The 12,249-nt window shown below is 41.3% G+C and overlaps 1 non-coding gene across 1 annotated transcript; it reads left to right on the forward strand.

Annotated features, from left to right (window-relative positions):
• Positions 1–11,591: 11,591 nt before the first annotated feature.
• On the forward strand, positions 11,592–11,698 carry LOC115802213 (U6 spliceosomal RNA). Its single transcript, XR_004022630.1, has one exon. It is a non-coding gene; the product is annotated as a U6 spliceosomal RNA (small nuclear RNA).
• Positions 11,699–12,249: the final 551 nt, after the last annotated feature.

Consider the following 12,249-nt stretch of genomic DNA (forward strand, 5'->3'; position numbering starts at 1 on the left):
TGCACTCCATTTTTTTTTTTTTTTTTTTCCGCTTCATCGCGTGGCTTGTGGGATCTTAGTTCCCCAGCCTGGGATTAAACCCAGGCCTTTATGGCCAGGGAATTCCCACCATTCCATTTTTAAAGACCTCAAGACCAAGGTTTTCTTTCCCCACCAACCACCTCTCCCCAAATGCAGTATCTTAAAAGACGGGTCTGGAATTGTAATTTGCCTCCACCTGTAACCAGATGCACGACCTTGAACAAATGGAGTGATCTTCAAAAATGCAGTTTTCTGATGGGACACACAACCTGCCCACCTCACAAGGTTGCTTTAAGATTTAAGAGCACAAATAACGATGAAATCTAGAACAGAGAGTGACAGAAAAGTGTTGTCTTCCTCAGTGTTTCAGCAAGAAGAGACCTAGAACTTGCCTGAGAGCTGAGAGAGGATGGAATCTGTGCCTGCTGGGGTCAGATTCCTTAATTCTGTAATTACATTTACATAGGGTCCTTCAAAGGTAAATTAAGAGCCAACTCTCTCTTCTTTTGAACAGCAATAATTTTCAAGGCGTCCAAAGACTGTCCATATTTAGACAACTTAAAATCAGCTTATGAAGTATATTACTGAATACAACAGAGAAAACTACACAGAATGTAAATAAGTAAATAGTGAATAAGGGTTTGAAGCCACAGGACAGAAACAGATTATCCTGGAACCAACGAGCCATCGTGTCACCAGCCTAGGAACACAAGGCAATGTTTTCACCACTTATTTTTGTTGTTGTTGTTAGTTTCTGCTTTATAACAAAGTGAATCAGTTATACATATACATATGTTCCCATATCTCTTCCCTCTTGCGTCTCCCTCCCTATCCCACCCTCCCTATCCCACCCCTCTAGGTGGTCACAAAGCACCGAGCTGATCTCCCTGTGCTATGCGGCTGCTCCCCACTAGCTATCTATTTTACGTTTGGTAGTGTGTATATGTCCACGCCACTCTCTTGCTTTGTCACGGCTTACCCTTCCCCCTCCCCATATCCTCAAGTCCATCGTCTAGTAGGTCTGCGTCTTTATTCCCGTCTTGCCCCTAGGTTCTTCATGACCTTTTTCCCCCTTAGATTCCATATATATGTGTTAGGATACAGTACTTGTTTTTCTCTTTCTGGCTTACTTCACTCTGTATGATAGACTCTAGGTCTATCCACCTCGCTACAAATAACCCAATTTTGTTTCTTTTTACGGCTGAGTAATTCACCACTTATTTAAACATCAGGTGGTCACTGACGGAAACCAGAAGCTGGCTAGAACGACTCAGAAATGAAGTTGAGCACAGGGATCCTGCTTCCCTGTCTCATTCTTTGTGCGGGTCTTCTCCTTGTGAGTTCCTTGAGGTGTGGACCTTTCTTGACTTGATAAGCGAACTACAGATTTAAAGAAAATTTACAGCAACGGCACTGCATGATCTATGGACCTCGTGAACCCATGTGAGTTAAAATCTCTCTCTAGAAACACTTAACTGGTTCACTCGTTAAGTTCATCATAGAATAGTAAACGCTAAACTCCACAACCGGCAAATGCCTTTACATTTTACTATTTACAAAGCAAGTGATTTTATAAAGTAAACTGATTGTAGAAGGTGTTCAAGAAACGTTAATGAAACAAAAGCTCCTCCCATTTTCCTTAATTTGTTGAAAATATTTTTTAGGAAATGCATCTCTAAAAGGCATGCTACTCTTAAAACCCAACACAAGCTTGCTTTTCTTTCTTCTTTGGAAAAAATGTATCCTGGAAATGCATGTTATTTGTCTCCTAAGAATAAACTGTAAGCAGGTGTTTGACTGATTTTTCAAAATAAGTTCTGCGGTTTCAAGCCTTTACAACTTAAAATGTATTAATGTGTAAGGGAGCTGAAGAACAAATATTTAAAAAATCTCAGACACAAAAATGTTAGCTCACGGAAAGTAAGGCTTTAGCGTGTTCATTTTTGTGTTTCTCAAAACTTTTGCAACTGGCCCCCTCTCTAGGAAGTATTCATCTAATGAGAGGACATGAATAAGAATGAAAATGCAGAAAGCAAAGAGTAAATTATTTTTTAAAATGTAAAGTTTGGCTATGGTGTATTTTAACCATGTTTTGATTTTCATCGATGTAAGGACACAGTTTTCCATCCTTCAATCTGTTAACGTTGCTCTGGATATGGATATATACATATTTATATACACATCTAAATATTATATGTAACAAATATAATAAGTATTCATACACACCTGTGTACTATTCTTTTATTTTAATCTGAGAAAATAATATTCAGTGAAGTTTTAACCAGAAATAATGTTTAACCGAGAGACTTGCCTAACCTTACAGACCACAGGAAAAGAGAAGAATTAGACATTTAAGAAGAAACGGACACAGTACTTTAATTTTCTGACCACAAACGCTTTTATAAAAATCTAGTAGGGCTTCCCTGGTGGCGCAGTGGTTGAGAGTCCGCCTGCCGATGCAGGGAACACGGGTTCGTGCCCCGGTCCGGGAAGACCCCACATGCCGCGGAGCGGCTGGGCCCGTGAGCCATGGACGCTGAGCCTGCGCGTTCGGAGCCTGTGCTCCGCAACGGGAGAGGCCACAACAGTGAGAGGCCCGCGTACCGCAAAACAACAACAACAATAACAAGAAAAAACTAGTAAACATTATCTCGCCCACTCTGCATTTTACAGATGTGTCCTATTGTCTCTTGACTATACTTAGGCAGAGATGGGGTGCCCTCCAGGCAATGACAGATAATGGTAACCAAGCCTAATTCTCTGAATCTAGTGAATTCACATTCCCAGTGGGTTGCACACACAATCTTGATGCAATTTGCAAAGAGAGAAGGGATGATCATCTTTTAATATCACAGAGTCTGAAAACACCTATTTAAAAAAAAAATATTTGCAACTGGATTTCTTTTAGGTTCCCAGTATCCTAGGGTCACAGGCGGTCTTATCAGAGGCTTTTTCAGTTTCTGGCTCTCTGCTGCATCCCCAGCAGCCTTCAACGTTCCGGACACCTGTCTTTCTGTGCATCTTGTCCCTAGGACAAGTTCTCCTAGGACATTCTTCCCCTCACCTGACACCAGCAGTTCTCTCTGCCCGATTATGCAGGACAGGCGAGACAGGAAACGCTTACTGCAAAAGACATCACAGACTCTCAAACTGGGAAGCACACTTTGCAAGGAATGCCAAAGAACCAGCATGCGAATAAAAACAACGTGGCTTACGGTACCATACACTATCTTTTGATTGAATCAGGCGGGAGGTAGATGCCAGGCGTCTTTAGTATTAAGTCAGGGGACTCTGGCACAGGAGAAATGTCCTTTTTGGCTTTTTCCTTCATGCCCAAGTGATTTAAGCCCTGCTTCTCTTTCTCTCACAGAAATATCCTTAGGGAGAAATAATCTCTTCAAGAGTTATTGATTAAATTGCATCGGTGCCTTCGGCTACAGTGATTTGAAACAAGATTGGACTTAGCTGTTTATTATGTAGCACAGTGATATATAAATAAGACTAATTATACATCAATGCACAGAAACCACCATAAATTGTTTATATAACCTATAAACCACTCTAAATGCACAGAAAACAGAGTAGACTGTTACCAACTATTTGGAAGGGCAAACGTCCACAATCTCTCAGTTGTAGGAACCACAAAAACAGTAAAAGCAAACAAGAAACTGTAACTCTGAGGGTCATACATCCTGAAATGATGACCTCAATAAGTTTCGTGAATATCCAGCATCTTGTATAGATACAAAATGAAAGCAGTAAGAAAACTTTTCTTCTCGTGATGAGAAGTCTTAGGATATACTCTCTATACAACTTTCCTATGTAACAGGCAGCAGCGTTAATTATATTCACCATGTTGTACATTACACCCCTACTCCTTATTCATATCTTTTTTTTTTTTTTTTTGGCTGTGCCGGGTCTTAGTTGCAGCATGCGGACTTCTTAGTTGCGGCATGTGAGATCTTAGTTCCCCAACCAGGGATCAAACCCGGACCCCCTGCATTGGGAGCGTGGAGACTTACCCACTGGACCGCCAGGGAAGTCCCCTTATTCATCCTATAACTGGATGTTTGTACCTTTCGACCACCGTTATCCAATTCCCCTTCCCTTCAGCTCCCGCCTCTGGTAACTACAAATCTGATCTCTTTTTCTATGAGTTTGTTTGTTTTTGAAGTGTAATTGACCTATGACTCTATGTTAGTTCCTGATACACAAAACAGTGATTGGATACTTATATACATTTCAAAATGATTACCACGATGCCTAGTTAAGGTCTGTCACCATACAAAGACATTATACATAATTAGGTATATTAAAAATTTAATATTATGCATATATTATATTTAATATAATTATTTATAATATTTAATATAATAGTATGTATAATATAGACAACAGATATGTCATATAAATATATATCTTGCATATATAATGCAATACAATGCATATAAATGTAGTATTAGAGAAATCATAAATCATATTGTAAATAACATATTTCTCATAATATAAAATATCTTCATTTTACATTAATTTTGAAACACTGGATGTTAACTAAACACATCGTGGTGATTTCTCAATGTATACATAAATCAAATTCATTTTGTTGTACCCCTTAAACTAATGCAATGGTATATGTCAATTATATCTTAATAAAACTGGAACAGAAGTTTTAAAATTAAAAAAAAAAATAAGAAACTCTGGTGGCCTCAGAAATCAATCAAAGATTTATTGCTGCATCGTGGCTCTACCCAAGTAAGTGAGAGCTTCCATGCTTTGAAAATCATGTGTGCCTGTCTTCACTCTTCTCCATATTTGGCGTTTTTCTCAGCCAGGGGTTGTATCACTTAATGTCTGTGGAGTCCCATGTGCTAAATAATTTTCATGTATTGCTCCCCAAATCCTCATCTACTGCATACATGAGCATTTTACAGGTGATAAAACTGAGGTATAGAAGATTCAGTAACGGCCCAGACCCATGTAGACGGCTGGTGGTGGGATTAGTACCTGCAGGCGGTAGTTTGGACAGGTTGCATTTGCAAGCAGAGAAACTGCTTCTGCTCCCAGCGTGAGGTATGGGTCACAGGTGGCAAGGGGAAGGCACGTAATAGTTCAGAGTAAAATACAGACAGACTGGGAACCAGGACGTTATTAGGATAACCCCAAGGTTGGGTCGATGGACATCTTTTTTAAGTGATTAAATCCCATCCACTTTTAACCTCAGACATGTAGATAATTACAGCCAGCCCTTGATTTCAACTCTACAAGCAGGCTGGTGAAAAAAGAAATGTTACACGTCGTTCTAAAAATGACAGACAGCATGTAGAAAAATGCATTTACCAAGCCGTAGGCATGTCATGTTTTGTCATGGGATAAAAAGGGTGACTTCTCTGTGGAGGGTTTATTGCTCATAAAGACGTTTGTGCCTCAGGCCTGGCCACAGGCAAGACTCTAGTTTATGACAGGTGTCCATTGCCTGGACATTGATGTGACCAGGGAACCATCAGGACCTTGAATCTTTCTACAGGACAGCACACACACACACAGGCGTGCACACACACACACAGATCTGCGCGTTTCCAGTTTGATGGGCTGCAAACAGGCAAGACTTGCCCCAATAGGAATGAGAGACTAATGAGGTCACAAGGAAATCTCAGACATCTTCAAGTTGGCATTTGGGGAAAACAAAAAAAAGAGAAGCTCATCTTTCAAATCTCACACCACTCTAGGTATGAAAAGAAAAAAAGAGCTGAAACATATCAGAAGAGAGTGACTGTCAGCAAAAAGACTGACATATCCTGAGGCTGTTGCCTCTTTCTCCCCCCTTTTAATGTTTTTGTTTCTTTAGATTAATTTTTATTGGAGTAGAGTTGCTTTAAAATGGTGTGTGAGTTTCTACTGTACAGCAAAGTGAATCAGCTCTACGTATACCTATATCCCCTCTTTTTTGGATTTCCTTCCCATTTCCCCCCCCTTTTAAAACATACGGTATCTGTCTCAACCACTTCCTTTTCTTAGTTGTTTGCCTCTTACTGTCTTTAAATATCTGATCCTTCTTCTAACTGGTAAGTGGTCAGGGAAACCATTCGTTTTCAGCCCACCCCCAAACACCTTCAACGACCATCTATGAGGCACAAGACTGTATTTTCAGGCTTCTCCAGAGAAACAACTCCACCAATAGAACATACATTAACATAGATATACAGATACAGATGGCGGCTATGGATAGATATCCGTATAGATTTAGATGCAGATATGGATATGGATATAGAGATAGCTATAGATATAAAGCAATTCGTTACCAGGAACTGGCACGTGCAATTATGGATGCTAAGAAGTGCCACTATATTTCTCCCCCTTCCCCCAAAACAAGCACATATGAAAACCCACCAAAGTAAGAGCATGTCAATGACAATAGGAATGGGATAGATATGGTGAACTTGAGTCCATGTTTTCCAAGACTCATTGGCATCTGAGGGACAAAATCTGTTGACGATACAGGGATACTAATTACGAGAGACAAATTTAGCAGTATTTATGGAACCCCTGATTCAGACACACTGGTCTTCTGTCTCCCAACCTGTGCTAGTACTTTCTGAAAATGGACGTAGGCTTCTCCCCTTGCAAGCACCCCTTGGGTAGCCTGTTGATAAGCCCTTGTCATCTCTTTCCGAACTCTGGTTGCTGAACTGTGACATTCACCCAAATGCTTTGCTTCTCGGAACCTTTAAAACGAGCACCCCATCATAGTCACCAGTGTGTCCACGTTCTCTCGTCCTGGCTTTCACGTTGTCCACTCTCCCTTGCACAGAAATTCAAGAAGAGTTTAAGAAATTATGATCTCTTTTTCTTTCCGGTAAGCAGCCTGAAGTGACCTCTAAAAATGGGTTGCTATTCACTTGACCCAGAAAACCCTACAAGATCACGCAAATCAAGAGGTTCAAAACTTTGTGTTCACTTTAAAAACACACATGAAACTGCCCAGGCCAATAAGGGTAGGCATATCCGAAAGCCACCAAGTATCTGAAGGATGTCACTTTACAGAAGCGATGGATGCCATTCCGTCATCACAATGGTGGAGTTGGTTGGTGTGTCCAGTGGGGCTGGATGCAGGGTCGGTGGCCCAAAAAGAGTGCTGAATCTTTACTGCACGTGCTAACAAATACAAAGTATAATGCTGAACTTAAGGTCTTAGATGTAGATTCTCTGGTCAACAAGCACATCCAGGTGGACAAATCCCCCGCGATACGGCTCAGGAATTACAGAGCTCATGGTCGGATCAACCCATACGTGAGCTCTCCCTGACACACTGAGATGATCCTTACTGAAAAAGAAGAGATTGTCCCTAAACCAGGAGAGGAGGTTGCAGAGAAGAAAAAGATATCCCAGAAGAAACCGAAGAAACAAAAACTTACGGCCCTGGGAATAAATGCTGCAAAAAGAAATTATGATACACTGACCTCGATAAATGTAGGTCCATCGAATATGCAGAAATTATAACTATATGAAGGATATCGGTCCCTGAAAGGGATTCTAGGCGGGATCATTTTTTTTTTTTTGCGGTACGCGGGCCTCTCACTGCCGTGGTCTCTCCCGTTGCGGAGCACAGGCTCCGGACGCGCAGGCTCAGCGGCCATGGCTCACGGGCCCAGCCGCTCCGCGGCATGTGGGATCCTCCCGGACCGGGGCACGAACCCGCGTCCCCCGCATCGGCAGGCGGACTCCCAACCACTGCGCCACCAGGGAAGCCCGATAAACTTTTTTTTTTTTAGCATATTCTAAGAGGTATGTAATATCTTCATCTTTTTATGTAATGGATATTTTTATTATCTATTTCTATTGATGTATAGCTGATTTACAATATTCTGTAAGTTTCAGGTGTACAACACAGTGATTCACAATTTTTAAAGATAATATTCCATTTAAAGTTATAAAATATTGGCTATATACCCTGTGCTGTATAACATAGTCTCGGGGCTTATTGATTTTATACCTAATAGTTTGTACCTCTTAAGCCCCTATCCCTTTATCCTGCCCCTCCCCCTTCCCTCTCCCCACCGGGAGCCACTAGTTTCTTCTCTGTATCTCTGTTTTGTTATATTCATTCATTTGTTTTCACAACTGCACTTTTATGTGTTTCTGATTTGCATCTTCTTTTCCGTGTGTCCCTCTCTTGTTCCCAACCACATATCCTAATTTACGTCCACTTAGTTTTTTCCTAATCTTGCTGCTTTATTCTTTACAGTTTTAACAGGGCAAATCCAATCACTCATAACCCACATAACACACAGCACAGCTTTTCAGAAAGCTTAATACAGAAACACCTCAACAATTACTAACCTTAGGATATTAAGAATTTATATTAGATTCCATGGTGGTTTATTTTTTCTTCCAACACACCGAACTTAGAACCAAATTTTTTTTTTCCATTAACGTAAGAGACCAAAGACCAGCGAAGAGGAGCAGAGAAGACGTAACACCCTCAACCTCAAAGGGACAAAACTAAGATTACTGCCATTTCGGTGATTTTTATCTCCAAGACACATTACAATACAAAATCTTTATTTTAAAAAAATCCACTCTTTTTCTGAAGATGCAGAGTGTGGGTACTTTCCAGAAGGTCTGGCATGAAGAGGACTAAATAATAAACAGGGAAAGGGTTTCCATAGTCACAAAGGGCAAATTATCATTTTACATTGCGGGAATGCGTTTTGAATATACTATAAATGCTAACACTTGGGCTTTTAAGACTTTATGATGTGGCCATATTATTAGCATTTTTTGCAATTCCTTTAAGACTCAGGGACTCAGTATTCCAACTCAGCTCATACACTGTGCTCAAATGTTCATGTTAAATGCTAGCCTTCAATCGAAAACACTGCTTGGACCGGAAAGGAAAAATGTCACCTAGGAGTATGGAGCGCTTCTTATCAGGGGTCGCAACTTCAGGTCTTAGCTTAGGGAAAGTGGCACACAAATGCAGTACGAGGTGCTGAAATTAAAACTGCCAGGGCTTCCGTGGTGGCGCAGTGGTTGAGAGTCCGCCTGCCGATGCAGGGGACGCAGGTTCCGGTCCGGGAAGATCCACATGCCGCGGAACGGCTGGGCCCGTGAGCCATGGCCACTGAGTCTCCATGTCCGGAACCTGTGCTCCGCAACGGGAGAGGCCACAACGGTGAGAGGCCCGTGTACCACAAAACAAAAAACAAACTGCCCAAGCCACCAAAAACACAGCATTTTGAAAACTGCATTTTATTCCCCAAACTGAGGAATAATGCATCGTGGTATAAGTTACAAGCCTGAGGGTCATTTTATGAATCCTAACATATGCAGATTTTATGAAAGGGGCCCTCATAATGAAAATAACAGATAACATTTACATCGAAGTATGTTCTAAAGAATGTACCTTGTAGTTGCTTCATCTGAATCTCTTCATGCTCTTTCTAGTAATACAAAAATCCTGGGAGAGGAGGGACTTCCCTGGCGGTCCAGGGGTTAAGACTCCACGCTTCCACTGCAGGGGGCGACGGTTGGCTCCCTGGCTGGGGAACTAAGATCCTGCATGCCCCGTGGTGCAGCCAAAAAAAAAAAAAAGTATTGGGAGTAGAGAGTTACTGAGGGAAGTCTTTGGTGCAGAGCGGTCAGGGGAGGCGTCTCTGACAGTGTTATACTGCAAAGGAAGTGAAGAAGCAAGTCGTGCTTGTGGAAGGGAAAAGGAACAGAGACATCAACGACAAACTCCCTGAGGTCTGCGTGTGATAGTGACGTTCTATGAGCTACAGAGAAGCACGTGAGAATGCGGGGGGAGCCCAGAAAGGACGGCTGGTGAGACATGGGGAGCAATGAGCTCAGAGGTGGACCAAGTTCTTGTAGGACTTCTGAGGACTTGATTTCACCGTGAATGGGACACGAGTCATTGGAGGGTTTCGAGAACAAGACAGGCTTGCCCTGACTTGGTCTAAAATGATCACTCCATCCACAGACTAAGTGTCCATCAACAGAGAAATGGATAAAGAAGATGTGGTACATGTATACAATGGAATATTACTCAGCCATAAAAAGGAATGAAATCATGCCATTTGTAGCCACATGGACGGACCTAGAGATGATCATACTAAGTGAAGTAAGTCAGAGAAAGACACACAAATATCATATGGTATCACTTATATGTGGAATCTTTTAAAAAATGATAAAAATGAACTTATTTACAAAATAGACTCACAGACTTAGAAAACAAGCTTATGGTTACCAAGGGGGAAAGGGTGTGTGTGTGTGGAGGGACAGACTGGGAGTTTGGGATCAACATATACACACTACCATGTTTAAGACATATAACCAACAAAGACCTACTGTGTAGCACAGGGAACTCTACGCAATATTCTGTGATAACCTACATGGGACAAGAATCTGAAAAAGAACAGACACATGTATATGTATAACTGAATCACTTTGCTGTACACCTGAAACTCGACAACATTGTTAATCACCCTTCTCCAATGTAAACTAAAAAAAAAAAAATTTAAAGAGTGACAAGGATGAAGGAAAAGATACCAGATATGAGAATATTACATTTGGTAATGTGAACTATAATTGGGGTATGGAATAAAAGGATAAAAGTGTGGTAGTAGGAAATGTTTAAGATTCCAGACATATTCTGAAAGGAGAACAAATAGAATACGTTGATCAACTGAATGTGCATTATATATTAAAAGAGCAGAAGAAATACTTTAAGATTTTTGGTCTCAGCAACTGTTAGCCCAGCAGGATAATTTTCATGTGAATATGAGAAATACCATGCATGGACCAGAATTGAGAATAAAGGAAGGACTTAAGAATTCGTTTTTTGTTTGTTTGTTTGTTTTTGTTGGGGTTTTTTTTTTTTTGGTACGCGGGCCTCTCACTGTTGTAGCCTCTCCCGTTGCGGAGCACAGGCTCCGGACGCGCAGGCTCAGCGACCATGGCTCACGGGCCCAGCCACTCCGCGGCATGTGGGATCCTCCCGGACCAGGGCACGAACCCGCGTCCCCTGCATCAGCAGGCAGACTCTCAATCACTGCGCCACCAGGGAAGCCCAAGAATTCATTTTTTAACATGCGGAACTGGAGATGTCTGTAGGGCGCGTAAGGTTTGCCAAATTGGCAATAGGATATGTAAGTTTAGACTTTTCTAAAGTTCTAGGACAAGCAAAGAATGAACTGAGGCTGGATAGAAACTTGGGAGTTACCAGGGATTAAAAGGTATTCAAACTGTAGAACAGCATGATATTAAATACGAAGTGAATGTATGAAAAGATGAGTTCATCCTATGAATGAGCCCAGGAACCGTCCAAATTTTAGAGTTTGGGGAAAGCAGAAGGATTGCCAGAAGTGCTGGAAAAGGAGTCCAGAGGACGTCCAAAATAATAGCAACATCTTGGGGGCCATGCAGAGAAAATGGTCAACTACTTCAAATAGAGCTGATACACCAAGCACAATGGGGGCAAAAAATAACCACTGTATTTGTCAGCAGAAACAGTAGTCACCTGGATAAACGTGTTCTTGGTGGAGTGGTCCTTCCTTTAAGAAGGAACACCTGTGCTCGCTTCGGCAGCACATATACCACAATTGGAACAATACAGAGAAGATTAGCACGGCCCCTGCGCAAGGATGACGCGCAAATTCGTGAAGCATTCAATATTTTTATATGTAGAACTGATTCACTTTGTTATAAAGCAGAAACTAACACACCACTGTAAAGCAATTATATTCCAAAAAAGATGTTTAATAAATAAATAAAATGAAAAAAAGAAGAGAAATCTTACTGGAGTAGATTCACAAAGAAGTTCAGGAGATGAACTTGATATGGTGGGTACAGTTGAGCAGAGCTCTTTGGCAATACTGAGGGATGGGGGTAAGCTTTGCAGGGTCCCAATTTTTTTTAAAGTGGTATATATTGCAGCACATTCGACGTTGATGGAATGATGCTCTTGAGGAAACAGATCATCAGTTGAGAAGCAGAGGAGAGTGTATCCACGGAGCATTGTCCTTGTGTAGTTGAGAGAAGATAAAACCTAGTGTCCTAGGAGGTGGAGCGAAAAAGATCTTGCTGTGACTTATGTCAGAGTGTTCTGCTTATGTTTCCCTCTAAGAGTTTTATAGTGTCCAGCTTTACATTTAGGTCTTTAATCCATTTTGAGTTTATTTTTGTGTATGGTGTTAGGGATTGTTCTAATTTCATTCTTTTACATGTAGC

The sequence above is a fragment of the Delphinapterus leucas genome, chromosome X (genome assembly GCF_059928025.1).
Source record: "Delphinapterus leucas isolate spDelLeu-1000000601 "Yukka" chromosome X, BTC_Dleu_Yukka2, whole genome shotgun sequence".
NCBI lineage: Eukaryota > Metazoa > Chordata > Mammalia > Artiodactyla > Monodontidae > Delphinapterus > Delphinapterus leucas.